This window comes from Triturus cristatus, chromosome 7, assembly GCF_964204655.1.
Source record: "Triturus cristatus chromosome 7, aTriCri1.1, whole genome shotgun sequence".
Lineage (NCBI taxonomy): Eukaryota > Metazoa > Chordata > Amphibia > Caudata > Salamandridae > Triturus > Triturus cristatus.
Window position 1 is genome coordinate 1,315,383,541 of NC_140590.1, and position 27,154 is coordinate 1,315,410,694.

Here is a 27,154-nt window from a genome sequence, read left to right on the forward strand (position 1 = left end):
TCTTAGACTCGTACACTGGCCTAATAGCTAATGTCTTAACTCTTACTCTGGCCTAATAGCTAAGGTCTTAGACTCGTACTCTGGCCTGCTGGTTAAGGTCTTAACTCTTACTCTGGCCTAATAGCTAAGGTCTTAACTCTTACTCTGGCCTACTGGTTAAGGTCTTAACTCTTAATCTGGCCTACTGGTGAAGGTCTTAAATCTTACTATGGCCTAATAGCTAAGGTCTCAGACTCATACTCTGGCCTACTGGTTAAGGTCTTAACTCTTACTCTGGCCCACTGGTTAACATCTAAACTCTTACTCTGGCCTAATAGCTAAAGTCTTAGACTCGTACTATGGTCTACAGGTTAAGGTCTTAACTCTTACTCTGGCCCAATAGATAAGGTCTTAGACTTGTACTATGGCCTAATAGTTAAGGTCTTAACTCTTACTCTGGCCTAATAGCTAAGGTCTTAACTCTTACTCTGGCCTACTGGTTAAGGTCTCTTAACTCTTACTCTGGCCTACTGGTTAAGGTCTTAACTCTTACTCTCGCCTAATAGTTAAAGTCTTAACTCTTACTCTGGCCTAATAGCTAAGGTCTTAGACTCATACTCTGGCCTACCGGTTAAGGTCTTAACTCTTACTCTGGCCTATGGGTTACGGTCTTAACTCTTAATCTGGCCTAATAGCTAAGGTCTTAACTCGTACTCTTGCCTACTGGTTAAGGTTTTAACTCGTACTCTGGCCTACTGGTTAAGGTCTTAACTCTTACTCTGGCCTAATAGCTAAGGTCTTAGACTCGTACTCTGGCCTAATAGCTAAAGTCTTAACTCTTACTCTGGCCTAATAGCTAAGGTCTTAGACTCGTACTCTGGCCTAATGGTTAAGGTCTTAACTCTTACTCTGGCCTACTGGTTACGGTCTTACCTCTTACACTGGCCTAATAGCTAAGGTCTTAGACTTGTACTATGGACTAATGGTTACGGTCTTAACTCCTAGTCTGGCCTAATAGCTAAGGTCTTAGACTCGTACTCTGGCCAAATGGTTAAGGTCTTAACTCTTACTCTGGCCTAATAGCTAAGGTCTTAGACTCATACTCTGGCCTAATGGTTAAGGTCTTAACTCTTACTCTGGCCTAATAGCTATGGTCTTAGACTCGTGCTCTGGCCTACTGGTTAAGGTCTTAACTCTTACTCTGGCCTAATATCTAAGGTCTTAACTTTTACTCTGGCCTACTGGTTAAGGTCTTAACTCTTACTCTGGCCTACTGTTAAGGTCTTAACTCTTACTCTGGCCTAATAGCTAAGGTCTTAGACTCGTACTCTGGCCTAATGGTTAAGGTCTTAACTCTTACTCTGGCCTAATAGCTAAGGTCTTAGACTCGTACTCTGGCCTAATAGCTAAGGTCTTAGACTCGTACTCTGGCATACAGGTTAAGGTCTTAACTCTTACTCTGGCCTAATAGCTAAGGTCTTAACACTTACTCTGGCCTAATAGCTAAGGTCGTAGACTCGTACTCTGGCCTAATAGTTAAGGCCGTAACTCTTATTCTGGCCTAATAGCTAAGGTCTTAACTCTTACTCTGGCCTAATAGCTAAGGTCTTAGACTCGTACTCTGGCCTAATGGTTAAGGTCTTAACTCTTACTCTGGCCTACTGGTTACGGTCTTAACTCTTACACTGGCCTAATAGCTAAGGTCTTAGACTCGTACTATGGACTAATGATTACGGTCTTAACTCTTAGTCTGGCCTAATAGCTTAGGTCTTAGACTCCTACTCTGGCCTAATGGTTAAGGTCTTAACTCTTACTCTGGCCTAATAGCTAAGGTCTTAGACTCGTACTATGGCCTAATAGCTAAGGTCTTAACTCTTACTCTGGCCTAATAGCTAAGGTCTTTGACTCATACTCTGGCCTAATGGTTAAGGTCTTAACTCTTACTCTGGCCTAATAGCTAAGGTCTTAACTCTTACTCTGGCCTAATAGCTAAGGTATTAGACTTGTTCCTGGCCTACTGGTTAAGGTCTTAACTCTTACTCTGGCCTAATAGCTAAGGTCTAGACTCGTACTCTGGCCTAATAGCTAAGGTCTTAGACTCGTACTCTGGCCTAATGGTTAAGGTCTTAACTCTTACTCTGGCCTAATAGCTAATGTCTTAGACTCATACTCTGGCCTAATGGTTAAGGTCTTAACTCTTACTCTGGCCTAATAGCTAAGGTCTTAGACTCATACTCTGGCCTACTGGTAAAGGTCTTAACTCTTACTCTGGCCTAATATCTAAGGTCTTAACTCTTACTCTGGCCTACTGGTTAAGGTCTTAACTCTTACTCTGGCCTCATAGCTAAGGTCTTAACTCTTACTCTGGCATAATAGCTAAGGTATTAGACTTGTTCCTGGCCTACTGGTTAAGGTCTTAACTCTTACTCTGGCCTAATAGCTAAGGTCTAGACTCGTACTCTGGCCTAATGGTTAAGGTCTTAACTCTTACTCTGGCCTAATAGCTAAGGTCTTAGACTCATACTCTGGCCTACTGGTTAAGGTCTTAACTCTTACTCTGGCCTAATAGCTAAGGTCTAGACTCGTACTCTGGCCTAATGGTTAAGGTCTTAACTCTTACTCTGGCCTAATAGCTAAGGTCTTAGACTCGTACTCTGGCCTAATGGTTAAGGTCTTAACTCTTACTCTGGCCTAATAGCTAAGGTCTTAGACTCATACTCTGGCCTAATGGTTAAGGTCTTAACTCTTACTCTGGCCTAATAGCTATGGTCTTAGACTCGTGCTCTGGCCTAATAGCTAAGGTCTTAGACTCGTACTCTGGCCTACTGGTTAAGGTCTTAACTCTTACTCTGGCCTACTGGTTAAGGTCTTAACTCTTACTCTGGCCTAATAGCTAAGGTCTTAGACTCGTACTCTGGCCTAATGGTTAAGGTCTTAACTCTTACACTGGCCTAATAGCTAAGGTCTTAGACTTGTACTATGGCCTAATGGTTAAGGTCTTAACTCTTACTCTGGCCTAATAGCTAAGGTCTTAGACTCGTACCCTGGCCTAATAGCTAAGGTCTTAACTCTTACTCTGGCCTAATAGCTAAGGTCTTAGACTCGTACTCTGGCCTAATGGTTAAGGACTTAACTCTTACTCTGGCCTAATAGCTAAGGTCTTAGACTCGTTCTCTGGCCTAATGGTTAAGGCCGTAACTCTTATTCTGGCCTAATAGCTAAGGTCCTAACTCTTACTCTGGCCTAATAGTTAAGGTCTTAGACTGGTACTCTGGCCTACTGGTTAAGGTCTTAACTCTTACTCTGGCCTAATAGCTAAGGTCTTAGACTCATACTCTGGCCTAATAGCTAAGGTCTTAGACTTGTACTCTGGCCTAATAGCTAAGGTCTTAACTCTTACTCTGGCCTAATGGTTGAGGTCTTCACTCTTACTCTGGCCTAATAGCTAAGGTCTTAGGCTCGTACTCTGGCCTACAGGTTAAGGTCTTAACTCTTACTCTGGCCTAATAGCTAAGGTCTTAACTCTTACTCTGTCCTACTGGTTAAGGTCCTAACTCTTACTCTGGCCTACTGGTTAAGGTCTTAACTCTTACTCTGGCCTAATAGCTAAGGTCTTAGACTCGTACTCTGACCTAATGGTTAAGGTCTTAACTCTTACTCTGGCCTACAGGTTAAGGTCTTAACTCTTACTCTGGCCTAATAGCTAAGGTCTTAGACTCGTACTGTGGCCTAATGGTTATGGTCTTAACTCTTACTCTGGCCTAATAGCTAAGGTCTTAGACTCGTACTATGGCCTACAGGTTAAGGTCTTAACTGTTACTCTGGCCTACTGGTTAAGGTCTTAACTCTTACTCTGGCCTACTGGTTAAGGTCTTAACTCTTACTCTGGGCTATTGGTTAAGGTCTTAACTCTTACTCTGGCCTAATAGCTAAGGTCTTAGACTCGTACTCTGGCCTAAAGGTTAAGGTCTTAACTCTTACTCTGGCCTGATAGCTAAGGTCATAACTCTTACTCTGGCCTAATAGCTAAGGTCTTAGACTCGTACTCTGGCCTACTGGTTAAGGTCTTAACTCTTACTCTGGCCTAATAGCTAAGGTCTTAGACTCATACTCTGGCATAATAGCTAAGGTCTTAGTCTCGTACACTGGCCTAATAGCTAAGGTCTTAACTCTTACTCTGGCCTAATAGCTAAGGTCTTAGACTCATACTCTGGCCTACAGGTTAAGATCTTAACTCTTACTCTGGCCTAATAGCTAAGATCTTAGACTCGTACTCTGGCCTAATGGTTAAGGTCTTAATTCTTACTCTGGCCTAATAGCTAAGGTCTTAGACTCGTACTATGGCCTACAGGTTAAGGTCTTAACTCTTACTCTGGCCTACTGGTTAAGGTCTTAACTCTTACTCTGGCCTACTGGTTAAGGTCTTAACTCTTACTCTGGCCTATTGGTTAGGGTCTTAACTCTTACTCTGGCCTAATAGCTAAGGTCTAGACTCATACTCTGGCCTAATAGCTACGGTCTTAGACTCGTACTCTGGCCTAATGGTTAAGGTCTTAACTCTTACTCTGGCCTAATAGCTAAGGTCTTAGACTCATACTCTGGCCTAATAGTTAAGGTCTTAACTCTTACTCTGGCCTAATAGCTAAGGTCTTAGACTCGTACTCTGACCTAATGGTTAAGGTCTTAACTCTTACTCTGGCCTACAGGTTAAGGTCTTAACTCTTACTCTGGCCTAATAGCTAAGGTCTTAGACTCGTACTGTGGCCTAATGGTTATGGTCTTAACTCTTACTCTGGCCTAATAGCTAAGGTCTTAGACTCGTACTATGGCCTACAGGTTAAGGTCTTAACTGTTACTCTGGCCTACTGGTTAAGGTCTTAACTCTTACTCTGGCCTACTGGTTAAGGTCTTAACTCTTACTCTGGGCTATTGGTTAAGGTCTTAACTCTTACTCTGGCCTAATAGCTAAGGTCTTAGACTCGTACTCTGGCCTAAAGGTTAAGGTCTTAACTCTTACTCTGGCCTGATAGCTAAGGTCTTAACTCTTACTCTGGCCTAATAGCTAAGGTCTTAGACTCGTACTCTGGCCTACTGGTTAAGGTCTTAACTCTTACTCTGGCCTAATAGCTAAGGTCTTAGACTCATACTCTGGCATAATAGCTAAGGTCTTAGTCTCGTACACTGGCCTAATAGCTAAGGTCTTAACTCTTACTCTGGCCTAATAGCTAAGGTCTTAGACTCATACTCTGGCCTACAGGTTAAGATCTTAACTCTTACTCTGGCCTAATAGCTAAGATCTTAGACTCGTACTCTGGCCTAATAGTTAAGGTCTTAATTCTTACTCTGGCCTAATAGCTAAGGTCTTAGACTCGTACTATGGCCTACAGGTTAAGGTCTTAACTCTTACTCTGGCCTACTGGTTAAGGTCTTAACTCTTACTCTGGCCTACTGGTTAAGGTCTTAACTCTTACTCTGGCCTATTGGTTAGGGTCTTAACTCTTACTCTGGCCTAATAGCTAAGGTCTAGACTCATACTCTGGCCTAATAGCTACGGTCTTAGACTCGTACTCTGGCCTAATGGTTAAGGTCTTAACTCTTACTCTGGCCTAATAGCTAAGGTCTTAGACTCATACTCTGGCCTAATGGTTAAGGTCTTAACTCTTACTCTGGCCTAATAGCTATGGTCTTAGACTCGTGCTCTGGCCTACTGGTTAAGGTCTTAACCCTTACTCTGGCCTAATATCTAAGGTCTTAACTTTTACTCTGGCCTACTGGTTAAGGTCTTAACTCTTACTCTGGCCTACTGTTAAGGTCTTAACTCTTACTCTGGCCTAATAGCTAAGGTCTTAGACTCGTACTCTGGCCTAATGGTTAAGGTCTTAACTCTTACTCTGGCCTAATAGCTAAGGTCTTAGACTCGTACTCTGGCCTAATAGCTAAGGTCTTAGACTCGTACTCTGGCATACAGGTTAAGGTCTTAACTCTTACTCTGGCCTAATAGCTAAGGTCTTAACACTTACTCTGGCCTAATAGCTAAGGTCGTAGACTCGTACTCTGGCCTAATAGTTAAGGCCGTAACTCTTATTCTGGCCTAATAGCTAAGGTCTTAACTCTTACTCTGGCCTAATAGCTAAGGTCTTAGACTCGTACTCTGGCCTAATGGTTAAGGTCTTAACTCTTACTCTGGCCTACTGGTTACGGTCTTAACTCTTACACTGGCCTAATAGCTAAGGTCTTAGACTCGTACTATGGACTAATGATTACGGTCTTAACTCTTAGTCTGGCCTAATAGCTAAGGTCTTAGACTCGTACTCTGGACTAATGGTTAAGGTCTTAACTCTTACTCTGGCCTAATAGCTAAGGTCTTAGACTCGTACTATGGCCTAATAGCTAAGGTCTTAACTCTTACTCTGGCCTAATAGCTAAGGTCTTTGACTCATACTCTGGCCTAATGGTTAAGGTCTTAGACTCGTACTCTGGCCTACTGGTTAAGGTCTTAACTCTTACTCTGGCCTACTGGTTAAGGTCTTAACTCTTACTCTGGCCTAATAGCTAAGGTCTTAGACTCGTACTCTGGCCTAATGGTTAAGGTCTTAACTCTTACTCTGGCCTAATAGCTAAGGTCTTAGACTTGTACTATGGCCTAATGGTTAAGGTCTTAACTCTTACTCTGGCCTAATAGCTAAGGTCTTAGACTCGTACTCTGGCCTAATAGCTAAGGTCTTAACTCTTACTCTGGCCTAATAGCTAAGGTCTTAGACTCGTACTCTGGCCTAATGGTTAAGGACTTAACTCTTACTCTGGCCTAATAGCTGAGGTCTTAGACTCGTTCTCTGGCCTAATGGTTAAGGCCGTAACTCTTATTCTGGCCTAATAGCTAAGGTCTTAACTCTTACTCTGGCCTAATAGTTAAGGTCTTAGACTGGTACTCTGGCCTACTGGTTAAGGTCTTAACTCTTACTCTGGCCTAATAGCTAAGGTCTTAGACTCATACTCTGGCCTAATAGCTAAGGTCTTAGACTTGTACTCTGGCCTAATAGCTAAGGTCTTAACTCTTACTCTGGCCTAATGGTTAAGGTCTTAACTCTTACTCTGGCCTAATAGCTAAGGTCTTAGGCTCGTACTCTGGCCTACAGGTTAAGGTCTTAACTCTTACTCTGGCCTAATAGCTAAGGTCTTAACTCTTACTCTGTCCTACTGGTTAAGGTCTTAACTCTTACTCTGGCCTACTGGTTAAGGTCTTAACTCTTACTCTGGCCTAATAGCTAAGGTCTTAGACTCGTACTCTGACCTAATGGTTAAGGTCTTAACTCTTACTCTGGCCTACAGGTTAAGGTCTTAACTCTTACTCTGGCCTAATAGCTAAGGTCTTAGACTCGTACTGTGGCCTAATGGTTATGGTCTTAACTCTTACTCTGGCCTAATAGCTAAGGTCTTAGACTCGTACTATGGCCTACAGGTTAAGGTCTTAACTGTTACTCTGGCCTACTGGTTAAGGTCTTAACTCTTACTCTGGCCTACTGGTTAAGGTCTTAACTCTTACTCTGGGCTATTGGTTAAGGTCTTAACTCTTACTCTGGCCTAATAGCTAAGGTCTTAGACTCGTACTCTGGCCTAAAGGTTAAGGTCTTAACTCTTACTCTGGCCTGATAGCTAAGGTCTTAACTCTTACTCTGGCCTAATAGCTAAGGTCTTAGACTCGTACTCTGGCCTACTGGTTAAGGTCTTAACTATTACTCTGGCCTAATAGCTAAGGTCTTAGACTCATACTCTGGCATAATAGCTAAGGTCTTAGTCTCGTACACTGGCCTAATAGCTAAGGTCTTAACTCTTACTCTGGCCTAATAGCTAAGGTCTTAGACTCATACTCTGGCCTACAGGTTAAGATCTTAACTCTTACTCTGGCCTAATAGCTAAGATCTTAGACTCGTACTCTGGCCTAATGGTTAAGGTCTTAATTCTTACTCTGGCCTAATAGCTAAGGTCTTAGACTCGTACTATGGCCTACAGGTTAAGGTCTTAACTCTTACCCTGGCCTACTGGTTAAGGTCTTAACTCTTACTCTGGCCTACTGGTTAAGGTCTTAACTCTTACTCTGGCCTATTGGTTGGGGTCTTAACTCTTACTCTGGCCTAATAGCTAAGGTCTAGACTCATACTCTGGCCTAATAGCTACGGTCTTAGACTCGTACTCTGGCCTAATGGTTAAGGTCTTAACTCTTACTCTGGCCTAATAGCTAAGGTCTTAGACTCATACTCTGGCCTAATGGTTAAGGTCTTAACTCTTACTCTGGCCTAATAGCTATGGTCTTAGACTCGTGCTCTGGCCTACTGGTTAAGGTCTTAACTCTTACTCTGGCCTAATATCTAAGGTCTTAACTTTTACTCTGGCCTACTGGTTAAGGTCTTAACTCTTACTCTGGCCTACTGTTAAGGTCTTAACTCTTACTCTGGCCTAATAGCTAAGGTCTTAGACTCGTACTCTGGCCTAATGGTTAAGGTCTTAACTCTTACTCTGGCCTAATAGCTAAGGTCTTAGACTCGTACTCTGGCCTAATAGCTAAGGTCTTAGACTCGTACTCTGGCATACAGGTTAAGGTCTTAACTCTTACTCTGGCCTAATAGCTAAGGTCTTAACACTTACTCTGGCCTAATAGCTAAGGTCGTAGACTCGTACTCTGGCCTAATAGTTAAGGCCGTAACTCTTATTCTGGCCTAATAGCTAAGGTCTTAACTCTTACTCTGGCCTAATAGCTAAGGTCTTAGACTCGTACTCTGGCCTAATGGTTAAGGTCTTAACTCTTACTCTGGCCTACTGGTTACGGTCTTAACTCTTACACTGGCCTAATAGCTAAGGTCTTAGACTCGTACTATGGACTAATGATTACGGTCTTAACTCTTAGTCTGGCCTAATAGCTAAGGTCTTAGACTCGTACTCTGGCCTAATGGTTAAGGTCTTAACTCTTACTCTGGCCTAATAGCTAAGGTCTTAGACTCGTACTATGGCCTAATAGCTAAGGTCTTAACTCTTACTCTGGCCTAATAGCTAAGGTCTTTGACTCATACTCTGGCCTAATGGTTAAGGTCTTAACTCTTACTCTGGCCTAATAGCTAAGGTCTAGACTCGTACTCTGGCCTAATAGCTAAGGTCTTAGACTCGTACTCTGGCCTAATGGTTAAGGTCTTAACTCTTACTCTGGCCTAATAGCTAAGGTCTTAGACTCATACTCTGGCCTAATGGTTAAGGTATTAACTCTTACTCTGGCCTAATAGCTAAGGTCTCAACTCTTACTCTGGCCTAATAGCTAAGGTCTTAACTCTTTTTCTGGCCTACTGGTTAAGGTCTTAACTCTTACTCTGGCCTAATAGCTAAGGTCTTAACTATTACTCTGGCCTAATAGCTAAGGACTTAGACTCGTACTTTGGCCTACTGGTTAAGGTCTTAACTCTTACTCTGGCCTACTGGTTAAGGTCTTAACTCTTACTCTGGCCTAATAGCTAAGGTCTTAGACTCGTACTCTGGCCTAATGGTTAAGGTCTTAACTCTTACTCTGGCCTAATAGCTAAGGTCTTAGACTTGTACTATGGCCTAATGGTTAAGGTCTTAACTCTTACTCTGGCCTAATAGCTAAGGTCTTAGACTCGTACTCTGGCCTAATAGCTAAGGTCTTAACTCTAACTCTGGCCTAATAGCTAAGGTCTTAGACTCATACTCTGGCCTAATGGTTAAGGACTTAACTCTTACTCTGGCCTAATAGCTAAGGTCTTAGACTCGTTCTCTGGCCTAATGGTTAAGGCCGTAACTCTTATTCTGGCCTAATAGCTAAGGTCTTAACTCTTACTCTGGCCTAATAGTTAAGGTCTTAGACTGGTACTCTGGCCTACTGGTTAAGGTCTTAACTCTTACTCTGGCCTAATAGCTAAGGTCTTAGACTCATACTCTGGGCTAATAGCTAAGGTCTTAGACTTGTACTCTGGCCTAATAGCTAAGGTCTTAACTCTTACTCTGGCCTAATGGTTAAGGTCTTAACTCTTACTCTGGCCTAATAGCTAAGGTCTTAGGCTCGTACTCTGGCCTACAGGTTAAGGTCTTAACTCTTACTCTGGCCTAATAGCTAAGGTCTTAACTCTTACTCTGTCCTACTGGTTAAGTTCTTAACTCTTACTCTGGCCTACTGGTTAAGGTCTTAACTCTTACTCTGGCCTAATAGCTAAGGTCTTAGACTCGTACTCTGACCTAATGGTTAAGGTCTTAACTCTTACTCTGGCCTACAGGTTAAGGTCTTAACTCTTACTCTGGCCTAATAGCTAAGGTCTTAGACTCGTACTGTGGCCTAATGGTTATGGTCTTAACTCTTACTCTGGCCTAATAGCTAAGGTCTTAGACTCGTACTATGGCCTACAGGTTAAGGTCTTAACTGTTACTGTGGCCTACTGGTTAAGGTCTTAACTCTTACTCTGGCCTACTGGTTAAGGTCTTAACTCTTACTCTGGGCTATTGGTTAAGGTCTTAACTCTTACTCTGGCCTAATAGCTAAGGTCTTAGACTCGTACTCTGGCCTAAAGGTTAAGGTCTTAACTCTTACTCTGGCCTGATAGCTAAGGTCTTAACACTTACTCTGGCCTAATAGCTAAGGTCTTAGACTCGTACTCTGGCCTACTGGTTAAGGTCTTAACTCTTACTCTGGCCTAATAGCTAAGGTCTTAGACTCATACTCTGGCATAATAGCTAAGGTCTTAGTCTCGTACACTGGCCTAATAGCTAAGGTCTTAACTCTTACTCTGGCCTAATAGCTAAGGTCTTAGACTCATACTCTGGCCTACAGGTTAAGATCTTAACTCTTACTCTGGCCTAATAGCTAAGATCTTAGACTCGTACTCTGGCCTAATGGTTAAGGTCTTAATTCTTACTCTGGCCTAATAGCTAAGGTCTTAGACTCGTACTATGGCCTACAGGTTAAGGTCTTAACTCTTACTCTGGCCTACTGGTTAAGGTCTTAACTCTTACTCTGGCCTACTGGTTAAGGTCTTAACTCTTACTCTGGCCTATTGGTTAGGGTCTTAACTCTTACTCTGGCCTAATAGCTAAGGTCTAGACTCATACTCTGGCCTAATAGCTACGGTCTTAGACTCGTACTCTGGCCTAATGGTTAAGGTCTTAACTCTTACTCTGGCCTAATAGCTAAGGTCTTAGACTCATACTCTGGCCTAATGGTTAAGGTCTTAACTCTTACTCTGGCCTAATAGCTATGGTCTTAGACTCGTGCTCTGGCCTACTGGTTAAGGTCTTAACCCTTACTCTGGCCTAATATCTAAGGTCTTAACTTTTACTCTGGCCTACTGGTTAAGGTCTTAACTCTTACTCTGGCCTACTGTTAAGGTCTTAACTCTTACTCTGGCCTAATAGCTAAGGTCTTAGACTCGTACTCTGGCCTAATGGTTAAGGTCTTAGACTCGTACTCTGGCCTAATAGCTAAGGTCTTAGACTCGTACTCTGGCATACAGGTTAAGGTCTTAACTCTTACTCTGGCCTAATAGCTAAGGTCTTAACACTTACTCTGGCCTAATAGCTAAGGTCGTAGACTCGTACTCTGGCCTAATAGTTAAGGCCGTAACTCTTATTCTGGCCTAATAGCTAAGGTCTTAACTCTTACTCTGGCCTAATAGCTAAGGTCTTAGACTCGTACTCTGGCCTAATGGTTAAGGTCTTAACTCTTACTCTGGCCTACTGGTTACGGTCTTAACTCTTACACTGGCCTAATAGCTAAGGTCTTAGACTCGTACTATGGACTAATGATTACGGTCTTAACTCTTAGTCTGGCCTAATAGCTAAGGTCTTAGACTCGTACTCTGGACTAATGGTTAAGGTCTTAACTCTTACTCTGGCCTAATAGCTAAGGTCTTAGACTCGTACTATGGCCTAATAGCTAAGGTCTTAACTCTTACTCTGGCCTAATAGCTAAGGTCTTTGACTCATACTCTGGCCTAATGGTTAAGGTCTTAGACTCGTACTCTGGCCTACTGGTTAAGGTCTTAACTCTTACTCTGGCCTACTGGTTAAGGTCTTAACTCTTACTCTGGCCTAATAGCTAAGGTCTTAGACTCGTACTCTGGCCTAATGGTTAAGGTCTTAACTCTTACTCTGGCCTAATAGCTAAGGTCTTAGACTTGTACTATGGCCTAATGGTTAAGGTCTTAACTCTTACTCTGGCCTAATAGCTAAGGTCTTAGACTCGTACTCTGGCCTAATAGCTAAGGTCTTAACTCTTACTCTGGCCTAATAGCTAAGGTCTTAGACTCGTACTCTGGCCTAATGGTTAAGGACTTAACTCTTACTCTGGCCTAATAGCTGAGGTCTTAGACTCGTTCTCTGGCCTAATGGTTAAGGCCGTAACTCTTATTCTGGCCTAATAGCTAAGGTCTTAACTCTTACTCTGGCCTAATAGTTAAGGTCTTAGACTGGTACTCTGGCCTACTGGTTAAGGTCTTAACTCTTACTCTGGCCTAATAGCTAAGGTCTTAGACTCATACTCTGGCCTAATAGCTAAGGTCTTAGACTTGTACTCTGGCCTAATAGCTAAGGTCTTAACTCTTACTCTGGCCTAATGGTTAAGGTCTTAACTCTTACTCTGGCCTAATAGCTAAGGTCTTAGGCTCGTACTCTGGCCTACAGGTTAAGGTCTTAACTCTTACTCTGGCCTAATAGCTAAGGTCTTAACTCTTACTCTGTCCTACTGGTTAAGGTCTTAACTCTTACTCTGGCCTACTGGTTAAGGTCTTAACTCTTACTCTGGCCTAATAGCTAAGGTCTTAGACTCGTACTCTGACCTAATGGTTAAGGTCTTAACTCTTACTCTGGCCTACAGGTTAAGGTCTTAACTCTTACTCTGGCCTAATAGCTAAGGTCTTAGACTCGTACTGTGGCCTAATGGTTATGGTCTTAACTCTTACTCTGGCCTAATAGCTAAGGTCTTAGACTCGTACTATGGCCTACAGGTTAAGGTCTTAACTGTTACTCTGGCCTACTGGTTAAGGTCTTAACTCTTACTCTGGCCTACTGGTTAAGGTCTTAACTCTTACTCTGGGCTATTGGTTAAGGTCTTAACTCTTACTCTGGCCTAATAGCTAAGGTCTTAGACTCGTACTCTGGCCTAAAGGTTAAGGTCTTAACTCTTACTCTGGCCTGATAGCTAAGGTCTTAACTCTTACTCTGGCCTAATAGCTAAGGTCTTAGACTCGTACTCTGGCCTACTGGTTAAGGTCTTAACTCTTACTCTGGCCTAATAGCTAAGGTCTTAGACTCATACTCTGGCATAATAGCTAAGGTCTTAGTCTCGTACACTGGCCTAATAGCTAAGGTCTTAACTCTTACTCTGGCCTAATAGCTAAGGTCTTAGACTCATACTCTGGCCTACAGGTTAAGATCTTAACTCTTACTCTGGCCTAATAGCTAAGATCTTAGACTCGTACTCTGGCCTAATGGTTAAGGTCTTAATTCTTACTCTGGCCTAATAGCTAAGGTCTTAGACTCGTACTATGGCCTACAGGTTAAGGTCTTAACTCTTACCCTGGCCTACTGGTTAAGGTCTTAACTCTTACTCTGGCCTACTGGTTAAGGTCTTAACTCTTACTCTGGCCTATTGGTTAGGGTCTTAACTCTTACTCTGGCCTAATAGCTAAGGTCTAGACTCATACTCTGGCCTAATAGCTACGGTCTTAGACTCGTACTCTGGCCTAATGGTTAAGGTCTTAACTCTTACTCTGGCCTAATAGCTAAGGTCTTAGACTCATACTCTGGCCTAATCGTTAAGGTCTTAACTCTTACTCTGGCCTAATAGCTATGGTCTTAGACTCGTGCTCTGGCCTACTGGTTAAGGTCTTAACTCTTACTCTGGCCTAATATCTAAGGTCTTAACTTTTACTCTGGCCTACTGGTTAAGGTCTTAACTCTTACTCTGGCCTACTGTTAAGGTCTTAACTCTTACTCTGGCCTAATAGCTAAGGTCTTAGACTCGTACTCTGGCCTAATGGTTAAGGTCTTAACTCTTACTCTGGCCTAATAGCTAAGGTCTTAGACTCGTACTCTGGCCTAATAGCTAAGGTCTTAGACTCGTACTCTGGCATACAGGTTAAGGTCTTAACTCTTACTCTGGCCTAATAGCTAAGGTCTTAACACTTACTCTGGCCTAATAGCTAAGGTCGTAGACTCGTACTCTGGCCTAATAGTTAAGGCCGTAACTCTTATTCTGGCCTAATAGCTAAGGTCTTAACTCTTACTCTGGCCTAATAGCTAAGGTCTTAGACTCGTACTCTGGCCTAATGGTTAAGGTCTTAACTCTTACTCTGGCCTACTGGTTACGGTCTTAACTCTTACACTGGCCTAATAGCTAAGGTCTTAGACTTGTACTATGGACTAATGATTACGGTCTTAACTCTTAGTCTGGCCTAATAGCTAAGGTCTTAGACTCGTACTCTGGCCTAATGGTTAAGGTCTTAACTCTTACTCTGGCCTAATAGCTAAGGTCTTAGACTCGTACTATGGCCTAATAGCTAAGGTCTTAATTCTTACTCTGGCCTAATAGCTAAGGTCTTTGACTCATACTCTGGCCTAATGGTTAAGGTCTTAACTCTTACTCTGGCCTAATAGCTAAGGTCTAGACTCGTACTCTGGCCTAATAGCTAAGGTCTTAGACTCGTACTCTGGCCTAATGGTTAAGGTCTTAACTCTTACTCTGGCCTAATAGCTAAGGTCTTAGACTCATACTCTGGCCTAATGGTTAAGGTATTAACTCTTACTCTGGCCTAATAGCTAAGGTCTCAACTCTTACTCTGGCCTAATAGCTAAGGTCTTAACTCTTTTTCTGGCCTACTGGTTAAGGTCTTAACTCTTACTCTGGCCTACTGGTTAAGGTCTTAACTCTTACTCTGGCCTAATAGCTAAGGTCTTAACTATTACTCTGGCCTAATAGCTAAGGTCTTAGACTCGTACTTTGGCCTACTGGTTAAGGTCTTAACTCTTACTCTGGCCTACTGGTTAAGGTCTTAACTCTTACTCTGGCCTAATAGCTAAGGTCTTAGACTCGTACTCTGGCCTAATGGTTAAGGTCTTAACTCTTACTCTGGCCTAATAGCTAAGGTCTTAGACTTGTACTATGGCCTAATGGTTAAGGTCTTAACTCTTACTCTGGCCTAATAGCTAAGGTCTTAGACTCGTACTCTGGCCTAATAGCTAAGGTCTTAACTCTAACTCTGGCCTAATAGCTAAGGTCTTAGACTCGTACTCTGGCCTAATGGTTAAGGACTTAACTCTTACTCTGGCCTAATAGCTAAGGTCTTAGACTCGTTCTCTGGCCTAATGGTTAAGGCCGTAACTCTTATTCTGGCCTAATAGCTAAGGTCTTAACTCTTACTCTGGCCTAATAGTTAAGGTCTTAGACTGGTACTCTGGCCTACTGGTTAAGGTCTTAACTCTTACTCTGGCCTAATAGCTAAGGTCTTAGACTCATACTCTGGCCTAATAGCTAAGGTCTTAGACTTGTACTCTGGCCTAATAGCTAAGGTCTTAACTCTTACTCTGGCCTAATGGTTAAGGTCTTAACTCTTACTCTGGCCTAATAGCTAAGGTCTTAGGCTCGTACTCTGGCCTACAGGTTAAGGTCTTAACTCTTACTCTGGCCTAATAGCTAAGGTCTTAACTCTTACTCTGTCCTACTGGTTAAGTTCTTAACTCTTACTCTGGCCTACTGGTTAAGGTCTTAACTCTTACTCTGGCCTAATAGCTAAGGTCTTAGACTCGTACTCTGACCTAATGGTTAAGGTCTTAACTCTTACTCTGGCCTACAGGTTAAGGTCTTAACTCTTACTCTGGCCTAATAGCTAAGGTCTTAGACTCGTACTGTGGCCTAATGGTTATGGTCTTAACTCTTACTCTGGCCTAATAGCTAAGGTCTTAGACTCGTACTATGGCCTACAGGTTAAGGTCTTAACTGTTACTGTGGCCTACTGGTTAAGGTCTTAACTCTTACTCTGGCCTACTGGTTAAGGTCTTAACTCTTACTCTGGGATATTGGTTAAGGTCTTAACTCTTACTCTGGCCTAATAGCTAAGGTCTTAGACTCGTACTCTGGCCTAAAGGTTAAGGTCTTAACTCTTACTCTGGCCTGATAGCTAAGGTCTTAACTCTTACTATGGCCTAATAGCTAAGGTCTTAGACTCGTACTCTGGCCTACTGGTTAAGGTCTTAACTCTTACTCTGGCCTAATAGCTAAGGTCTTAGACTCATACTCTGGCATAATAGCTAAGGTCTTAGTCTCGTACACTGGCCTAATAGCTAAGGTCTTAACTCTTACTCTGGCCTAATAGCTAAGGTCTTAGACTCATACTCTGGCCTACAGGTTAAGATCTTAACTCTTACTCTGGCCTAATAGCTAAGATCTTAGACTCGTACTCTGGCCTAATGGTTAAGGTCTTAATTCTTACTCTGGCCTAATAGCTAAGGTCTTAGACTCGTACTATGGCCTACAGGTTAAGGTCTTAACTCTTACTCTGGCCTACTGGTTAAGGTCTTAACTCTTACTCTGGCCTACTGGTTAAGGTCTTAACTCTTACTCTGGCCTATTGGTTAGGGTCTTAACTCTTACTCTGACCTAATAGCTAAGGTCTTAGACTCGTACTCTGGCCTAATGGTTAAGGTCTTAATTCTTACTCTGGCCTAATGGTTAAGGTCTTAACTCTTACACTGGCCTACTGGTTAAGGTCTTATCTCTTACTCTGGCCTAATAGCGAAGGTCTTAGACTTGTACTCTGGCTTAATGGTTAAGGTCTTAACTCTTACTCTGGCCTAATAGCTAAGGTCTTAACTCTTACTCTGGCCTAATAGCTAAGGTCTTAGACTAGTACTCTGGCCTACTGGTTAAGGTCTTAACTCATACTCTGGCATAATAGCTAAGGTCTTAGACTCGTACACTGGCCTAACAGCTAAGGTCTTAACTCTTACTCTGGCCTAATAGCTAAGGTCTTAGACTCGTACTCTGGCCTAATGGTTAAGGTCTTAACGTTTGGTCTGGCCTAATAGCTAAGGTCTTAGACTCGTACTCTGACCTACTGGTTAAGGTCTTAACTCTTGGTCTGGCCTAATAGCTAAAGTCTTAGACTCATACTCTGGCCTACTGGTTAAGGTCTTAACTCTTACTCTGGCCTGATAGCTAAGGTCTTAACTCTCACTCTGGCCTAATAGCTAAGGTCTTAACTCTCACTCTGGCCTAATAGCTAACGTCTTAGACTTGTACTCTGGCCTAATGGTTAAGGTCTTAACTCTTACACTGGCCTAATAGCTAAGGTCTTAGACTCGTACTATGGACTAATGATTACGGTCTTAACTCTTAGTCTGGCCTAATAGCTAAGGTCTTAGACTCGTACTCTGGCCTAATGGTTATCGTCTTAACTCTTACTCTGGCCTAATAGCTAAGGTCTTAGACTCGTACTCTGGCCTAATAGCTAAGGTCTTAACTCTTACTCTGGCCTAATAGCTAACGTCTTAGACTCGTACTCTGGCCTAATGGTTAAGGACTTAACTCTTACTCTGGCCTAATAGCTGAGGTCTTAGACTCGTTCTCTGGCCTAATGGTTAAGGCCGTAACTCTTATTCTGGCCTAATAGCTAAGGTCTTAACTCTTACTCTGGCCTAATAGTTAAGGTCTTAGACTGGTACTCTGGCCTACTGGTTAAGGTCTTAACTCTTACTCTGGCCTAATAGCTAAGGTCTTAGACTCATACTCTGGCCTAATAGCTAAGGTCTTAGACTTGTACTCTGGCCTAATAGCTAAGGTCTTAACTCTTACTCTGGCCTAATGGTTAAGGTCTTAACTCTTACTCTGGCCTAATAGCTAAGGTCTTAGGCTCGTACTCTGGCCTACAGGTTAAGGTCTTAACTCTTACTCTGGCCTAATAGCTAAGGTCTTAACTCTTACTCTGTCCTACTGGTTAAGGTCTTAACTCTTACTCTGGCCTACTGGTTAAGGTCTTAACTCTTACTCTGGCCTAATAGCTAAGGTCTTAGACTCGTACTCTGACCTAATGGTTAAGGTCTTAACTCTTACTCTGGCCTACAGGTTAAGGTCTTAACTCTTACTCTGGCCTAATAGCTAAGGTCTTAGACTCGTACTGTGGCCTAATGGTTATGGTCTTAACTCTTACTCTGGCCTAATAGCTAAGGTCTTAGACTCGTACTATGGCCTACAGGTTAAGGTCTTAACTGTTACTCTGGCCTACTGGTTAAGGTCTTAACTCTTACTCTGGCCTACTGGTTAAGGTCTTAACTCTTACTCTGGGCTATTGGTTAAGGTCTTAACTCTTACTCTGGCCTAATAGCTAAGGTCTTAGACTCGTACTCTGGCCTAAAGGTTAAGGTCTTAACTCTTACTCTGGCCTGATAGCTAAGGTCTTAACTCTTACTCTGGCCTAATAGCTAAGGTCTTAGACTCGTACTCTGGCCTACTGGTTAAGGTCTTAACTCTTACTCTGGCCTAATAGCTAAGGTCTTAGACTCATACTCTGGCATAATAGCTAAGGTCTTAGTCTCGTACACTGGCCTAATAGCTAAGGTCTTAACTCTTACTCTGGCCTAATAGCTAAGGTCTTAGACTCATACTCTGGCCTACAGGTTAAGATCTTAACTCTTACTCTGGCCTAATAGCTAAGATCTTAGACTCGTACTCTGGCCTAATGGTTAAGGTCTTAATTCTTACTCTGGCCTAATAGCTAAGGTCTTAGACTCGTACTATGGCCTACAGGTTAAGGTCTTAACTCTTACCCTGGCCTACTGGTTAAGGTCTTAACTCTTACTCTGGCCTACTGGTTAAGGTCTTAACTCTTACTCTGGCCTATTGGTTGGGGTCTTAACTCTTACTCTGGCCTAATAGCTAAGGTCTAGACTCATACTCTGGCCTAATAGCTACGGTCTTAGACTCGTACTCTGGCCTAATGGTTAAGGTCTTAACTCTTACTCTGGCCTAATAGCTAAGGTCTTAGACTCATACTCTGGCCTAATGGTTAAGGTCTTAACTCTTACTCTGGCCTAATAGCTATGGTCTTAGACTCGTGCTCTGGCCTACTGGTTAAGGTCTTAACTCTTACTCTGGCCTAATATCTAAGGTCTTAACTTTTACTCTGGCCTACTGGTTAAGGTCTTAACTCTTACTCTGGCCTACTGTTAAGGTCTTAACTCTTACTCTGGCCTAATAGCTAAGGTCTTAGACTCGTACTCTGGCCTAATGGTTAAGGTCTTAACTCTTACTCTGGCCTAATAGCTAAGGTCTTAGACTCGTACTCTGGCCTAATAGCTAAGGTCTTAGACTCGTACTCTGGCATACAGGTTAAGGTCTTAACTCTTACTCTGGCCTAATAGCTAAGGTCTTAACACTTACTCTGGCCTAATAGCTAAGGTCGTAGACTCGTACTCTGGCCTAATAGTTAAGGCCGTAACTCTTATTCTGGCCTAATAGCTAAGGTCTTAACTCTTACTCTGGCCTAATAGCTAAGGTCTTAGACTCGTACTCTGGCCTAATGGTTAAGGTCTTAACTCTTACTCTGGCCTACTGGTTACGGTCTTAACTCTTACACTGGCCTAATAGCTAAGGTCTTAGACTCGTACTATGGACTAATGATTACGGTCTTAACTCTTAGTCTGGCCTAATAGCTAAGGTCTTAGACTCGTACTCTGGCCTAATGGTTAAGGTCTTAACTCTTACTCTGGCCTAATAGCTAAGGTCTTAGACTCGTACTATGGCCTAATAGCTAAGGTCTTAACTCTTACTCTGGCCTAATAGCTAAGGTCTTTGACTCATACTCTGGCCTAATGGTTAAGGTCTTAACTCTTACTCTGGCCTAATAGCTAAGGTCTAGACTCGTACTCTGGCCTAATAGCTAAGGTCTTAGACTCGTACTCTGGCCTAATGGTTAAGGTCTTAACTCTTACTCTGGCCTAATAGCTAAGGTCTTAGACTCATACTCTGGCCTAATGGTTAAGGTATTAACTCTTACTCTGGCCTAATAGCTAAGGTCTCAACTCTTACTCTGGCCTAATAGCTAAGGTCTTAACTCTTTTTCTGGCCTACTGGTTAAGGTCTTAACTCTTACTCTGGCCTAATAGCTAAGGTCTTAACTATTACTCTGGCCTAATAGCTAAGGACTTAGACTCGTACTTTGGCCTACTGGTTAAGGTCTTAACTCTTACTCTGGCCTACTGGTTAAGGTCTTAACTCTTACTCTGGCCTAATAGCTAAGGTCTTAGACTCGTACTCTGGCCTAATGGTTAAGGTCTTAACTCTTACTCTGGCCTAATAGCTAAGGTCTTAGACTTGTACTATGGCCTAATGGTTAAGGTCTTAACTCTTACTCTGGCCTAATAGCTAAGGTCTTAGACTCGTACTCTGGCCTAATAGCTAAGGTCTTAACTCTAACTCTGGCCTAATAGCTAAGGTCTTAGACTCATACTCTGGCCTAATGGTTAAGGACTTAACTCTTACTCTGGCCTAATAGCTAAGGTCTTAGACTCGTTCTCTGGCCTAATGGTTAAGGCCGTAACTCTTATTCTGGCCTAATAGCTAAGGTCTTAACTCTTACTCTGGCCTAATAGTTAAGGTCTTAGACTGGTACTCTGGCCTACTGGTTAAGGTCTTAACTCTTACTCTGGCCTAATAGCTAAGGTCTTAGACTCATACTCTGGGCTAATAGCTAAGGTCTTAGACTTGTACTCTGGCCTAATAGCTAAGGTCTTAACTCTTACTCTGGCCTAATGGTTAAGGTCTTAACTCTTACTCTGGCCTAATAGCTAAGGTCTTAGGCTCGTACTCTGGCCTACAGGTTAAGGTCTTAACTCTTACTCTGGCCTAATAGCTAAGGTCTTAACTCTTACTCTGTCCTACTGGTTAAGTTCTTAACTCTTACTCTGGCCTACTGGTTAAGGTCTTAACTCTTACTCTGGCCTAATAGCTAAGGTCTTAGACTCGTACTCTGACCTAATGGTTAAGGTCTTAACTCTTACTCTGGCCTACAGGTTAAGGTCTTAACTCTTACTCTGGCCTAATAGCTAAGGTCTTAGACTCGTACTGTGGCCTAATGGTTATGGTCTTAACTCTTACTCTGGCCTAATAGCTAAGGTCTTAGACTCGTACTATGGCCTACAGGTTAAGGTCTTAACTGTTACTGTGGCCTACTGGTTAAGGTCTTAACTCTTACTCTGGCCTACTGGTTAAGGTCTTAACTCTTACTCTGGGCTATTGGTTAAGGTCTTAACTCTTACTCTGGCCTAATAGCTAAGGTCTTAGACTCGTACTCTGGCCTAAAGGTTAAGGTCTTAACTCTTACTCTGGCCTGATAGCTAAGGTCTTAACACTTACTCTGGCCTAATAGCTAAGGTCTTAGACTCGTACTCTGGCCTACTGGTTAAGGTCTTAACTCTTACTCTGGCCTAATAGCTAAGGTCTTAGACTCATACTCTGGCATAATAGCTAAGGTCTTAGTCTCGTACACTGGCCTAATAGCTAAGGTCTTAACTCTTACTCTGGCCTAATAGCTAAGGTCTTAGACTCATACTCTGGCCTACAGGTTAAGATCTTAACTCTTACTCTGACCTAATAGCTAAGATCTTAGACTCGTACTCTGGCCTAATGGTTAAGGTCTTAATTCTTACTCTGGCCTAATAGCTAAGGTCTTAGACTCGTACTATGGCCTACAGGTTAAGGTCTTAACTCTTACTCTGGCCTACTGGTTAAGGTCTTAACTCTTACTCTGGCCTACTGGTTAAGGTCTTAACTCTTACTCTGGCCTATTGGTTAGGGTCTTAACTCTTACTCTGGCCTAATAGCTAAGGTCTAGACTCATACTCTGGCCTAATAGCTACGGTCTTAGACTCGTACTCTGGCCTAATGGTTAAGGTCTTAACTCTTACTCTGGCCTAATAGCTAAGGTCTTAGACTCATACTCTGGCCTAATGGTTAAGGTCTTAACTCTTACTCTGGCCTAATAGCTATGGTCTTAGACTCGTGCTCTGGCCTACTGGTTAAGGTCTTAACCCTTACTCTGGCCTAATATCTAAGGTCTTAACTTTTACTCTGGCCTACTGGTTAAGGTCTTAACTCTTACTCTGGCCTACTGTTAAGGTCTTAACTCTTACTCTGGCCTAATAGCTAAGGTCTTAGACTCGTACTCTGGCCTAATGGTTAAGGTCTTAGACTCGTACTCTGGCCTAATAGCTAAGGTCTTAGACTCGTACTCTGGCATACAGGTTAAGGTCTTAACTCTTACTCTGGCCTAATAGCTAAGGTCTTAACACTTACTCTGGCCTAATAGCTAAGGTCGTAGACTCGTACTCTGGCCTAATAGTTAAGGCCGTAACTCTTATTCTGGCCTAATAGCTAAGGTCTTAACTCTTACTCTGGCCTAATAGCTAAGGTCTTAGACTCGTACTCTGGCCTAATGGTTAAGGTCTTAACTCTTACTCTGGCCTACTGGTTACGGTCTTAACTCTTACACTGGCCTAATAGCTAAGGTCTTAGACTCGTACTATGGACTAATGATTACGGTCTTAACTCTTAGTCTGGCCTAATAGCTAAGGTCTTAGACTCGTACTCTGGACTAATGGTTAAGGTCTTAACTCTTACTCTGGCCTAATAGCTAAGGTCTTAGACTCGTACTATGGCCTAATAGCTAAGGTCTTAACTCTTACTCTGGCCTAATAGCTAAGGTCTTTGACTCATACTCTGGCCTAATGGTTAAGGTCTTAGACTCGTACTCTGGCCTACTGGTTAAGGTCTTAACTCTTACTCTGGCCTACTGGTTAAGGTCTTAACTCTTACTCTGGCCTAATAGCTAAGGTCTTAGACTCGTACTCTGGACTAATGGTTAAGGTCTTAACTCTTACTCTGGCCTAATAGCTAAGGTCTTAGACTCGTACTATGGCCTAATAGCTAAGGTCTTAACTCTTACTCTGGCCTAATAGCTAAGGTCTTTGACTCATACTCTGGCCTAATGGTTAAGGTCTTAGACTCGTACTCTGGCCTAATAGCTAAGGTCTTAACTCTTACTCTGGCCTAATAGCTAAGGTCTTAGACTCGTACTCTGGCCTAATGGTTAAGGACTTAACTCTTACTCTGGCCTAATAGCTGAGGTCTTAGACTCGTTCTCTGGCCTAATGGTTAAGGCCGTAACTCTTATTCTGGCCTAATAGCTAAGGTCTTAACTCTTACTCTGGCCTAATAGTTAAGGTCTTAGACTGGTACTCTGGCCTACTGGTTAAGGTCTTAACTCTTACTCTGGCCTAATAGCTAAGGTCTTAGACTCATACTCTGGCCTAATAGCTAAGGTCTTAGACTTGTACTCTGGCCTAATAGCTAAGGTCTTAACTCTTACTCTGGCCTAATGGTTAAGGTCTTAACTCTTACTCTGGCCTAATAGCTAAGGTCTTAGGCTCGTACTCTGGCCTACAGGTTAAGGTCTTAACTCTTACTCTGGCCTAATAGCTAAGGTCTTAACTCTTACTCTGTCCTACTGGTTAAGGTCTTAACTCTTACTCTGGCCTACTGGTTAAGGTCTTAACTCTTACTCTGGCCTAATAGCTAAGGTCTTAGACTCGTACTCTGACCTAATGGTTAAGGTCTTAACTCTTACTCTGGCCTACAGGTTAAGGTCTTAACTCTTACTCTGGCCTAATAGCTAAGGTCTTAGACTCGTACTGTGGCCTAATGGTTATGGTCTTAACTCTTACTCTGGCCTAATAGCTAAGGTCTTAGACTCGTACTATGGCCTACAGGTTAAGGTCTTAACTGTTACTCTGGCCTACTGGTTAAGGTCTTAACTCTTACTCTGGCCTACTGGTTAAGGTCTTAACTCTTACTCTGGGCTATTGGTTAAGGTCTTAACTCTTACTCTGGCCTAATAGCTAAGGTCTTAGACTCGTACTCTGGCCTAAAGGTTAAGGTCTTAACTCTTACTCTGGCCTGATAGCTAAGGTCTTAACTCTTACTCTGGCCTAATAGCTAAGGTCTTAGACTCGTACTCTGGCCTACTGGTTAAGGTCTTAACTCTTACTCTGGCCTAATAGCTAAGGTCTTAGACTCATACTCTGGCATAATAGCTAAGGTCTTAGTCTCGTACACTGGCCTAATAGCTAAGGTCTTAACTCTTACTCTGGCCTAATAGCTAAGGTCTTAGACTCATACTCTGGCCTACAGGTTAAGATCTTAACTCTTACTCTGGCCTAATAGCTAAGATCTTAGACTCGTACTCTGGCCTAATGGTTAAGGTCTTAATTCTTACTCTGGCCTAATAGCTAAGGTCTTAGACTCGTACTATGGCCTACAGGTTAAGGTCTTAACTCTTACCCTGGCCTACTGGTTAAGGTCTTAACTCTTACTCTGGCCTACTGGTTAAGGTCTTAACTCTTACTCTGGCCTATTGGTTAGGGTCTTAACTCTTACTCTGGCCTAATAGCTAAGGTCTAGACTCATACTCTGGCCTAATAGCTACGGTCTTAGACTCGTACTCTGGCCTAATGGTTAAGGTCTTAACTCTTACTCTGGCCTAATAGCTAAGGTCTTAGACTCATACTCTGGCCTAATCGTTAAGGTCTTAACTCTTACTCTGGCCTAATAGCTATGGTCTTAGACTCGTGCTCTGGCCTACTGGTTAAGGTCTTAACTCTTACTCTGGCCTAATATCTAAGGTCTTAACTTTTACTCTGGCCTACTGGTTAAGGTCTTAACTCTTACTCTGGCCTACTGTTAAGGTCTTAACTCTTACTCTGGCCTAATAGCTAAGGTCTTAGACTCGTACTCTGGCCTAATGGTTAAGGTCTTAACTCTTACTCTGGCCTAATAGCTAAGGTCTTAGACTCGTACTCTGGCCTAATAGCTAAGGTCTTAGACTCGTACTCTGGCATACAGGTTAAGGTCTTAACTCTTACTCTGGCCTAATAGCTAAGGTCTTAACACTTACTCTGGCCTAATAGCTAAGGTCGTAGACTCGTACTCTGGCCTAATAGTTAAGGCCGTAACTCTTATTCTGGCCTAATAGCTAAGGTCTTAACTCTTACTCTGGCCTAATAGCTAAGGTCTTAGACTCGTACTCTGGCCTAATGGTTAAGGTCTTAACTCTTACTCTGGCCTACTGGTTACGGTCTTAACTCTTACACTGGCCTAATAGCTAAGGTCTTAGACTCGTACTATGGACTAATGATTACGGTCTTAACTCTTAGTCTGGCCTAATAGCTAAGGTCTTAGACTCGTACTCTGGCCTAATGGTTAAGGTCTTAACTCTTACTCTGGCCTAATAGCTAAGGTCTTAGACTCGTACTATGGCCTAATAGCTAAGGTCTTAATTCTTACTCTGGCCTAATAGCTAAGGTCTTTGACTCATACTCTGGCCTAATGGTTAAGGTCTTAACTCTTACTCTGGCCTAATAGCTAAGGTCTAGACTCGTACTCTGGCCTAATAGCTAAGGTCTTAGACTCGTACTCTGGCCTAATGGTTAAGGTCTTAACTCTTACTCTGGCCTAATAGCTAAGGTCTTAGACTCATACTCTGGCCTAATGGTTAAGGTATTAACTCTTACTCTGGCCTAATAGCTAAGGTCTCAACTCTTACTCTGGCCTAATAGCTAAGGTCTTAACTCTTTTTCTGGCCTACTGGTTAAGGTCTTAACTCTTACTCTGGCCTACTGGTTAAGGTCTTAACTCTTACTCTGGCCTAATAGCTAAGGTCTTAACTATTACTCTGGCCTAATAGCTAAGGTCTTAGACTCGTACTTTGGCCTACTGGTTAAGGTCTTAACTCTTACTCTGGCCTACTGGTTAAGGTCTTAACTCTTACTCTGGCCTAATAGCTAAGGTCTTAGACTCGTACTCTGGCCTAATGGTTAAGGTCTTAACTCTTACTCTGGCCTAATAGCTAAGGTCTTAGACTTGTACTATGGCCTAATGGTTAAGGTCTTAACTCTTACTCTGGCCTAATAGCTAAGGTCTTAGACTCGTACTCTGGCCTAATAGCTAAGGTCTTAACTCTAACTCTGGCCTAATAGCTAAGGTCTTAGACTCGTACTCTGGCCTAATGGTTAAGGACTTAACTCTTACTCTGGCCTAATAGCTAAGGTCTTAGACTCGTTCTCTGGCCTAATGGTTAAGGCCGTAACTCTTATTCTGGCCTAATAGCTAAGGTCTTAACTCTTACTCTGGCCTAATAGTTAAGGTCTTAGACTGGTACTCTGGCCTACTGGTTAAGGTCTTAACTCTTACTCTGGCCTAATAGCTAAGGTCTTAGACTCATACTCTGGCCTAATAGCTAAGGTCTTAGACTTGTACTCTGGCCTAATAGCTAAGGTCTTAACTCTTACTCTGGCCTAATGGTTAAGGTCTTAACTCTTACTCTGGCCTAATAGCTAAGGTCTTAGGCTCGTACTCTGGCCTACAGGTTAAGGTCTTAACTCTTACTCTGGCCTAATAGCTAAGGTCTTAACTCTTACTCTGTCCTACTGGTTAAGTTCTTAACTCTTACTCTGGCCTACTGGTTAAGGTCTTAACTCTTACTCTGGCCTAATAGCTAAGGTCTTAGACTCGTACTCTGACCTAATGGTTAAGGTCTTAACTCTTACTCTGGCCTACAGGTTAAGGTCTTAACTCTTACTCTGGCCTAATAGCTAAGGTCTTAGACTCATACTGTGGCCTAATGGTTATGGTCTTAACTCTTACTCTGGCCTAATAGCTAAGGTCTTAGACTCGTACTATGGCCTACAGGTTAAGGTCTTAACTGTTACTGTGGCCTACTGGTTAAGGTCTTAACTCTTACTCTGGCCTACTGGTTAAGGTCTTAACTCTTACTCTGGGATATTGGTTAAGGTCTTAACTCTTACTCTGGCCTAATAGCTAAGGTCTTAGACTCGTACTCTGGCCTAAAGGTTAAGGTCTTAACTCTTACTCTGGCCTGATAGCTAAGGTCTTAACTCTTACTATGGCCTAATAGCTAAGGTCTTAGACTCGTACTCTGGCCTACTGGTTAAGGTCTTAACTCTTACTCTGGCCTAATAGCTAAGGTCTTAGACTCATACTCTGGCATAATAGCTAAGGTCTTAGTCTCGTACACTGGCCTAATAGCTAAGGTCTTAACTCTTACTCTGGCCTAATAGC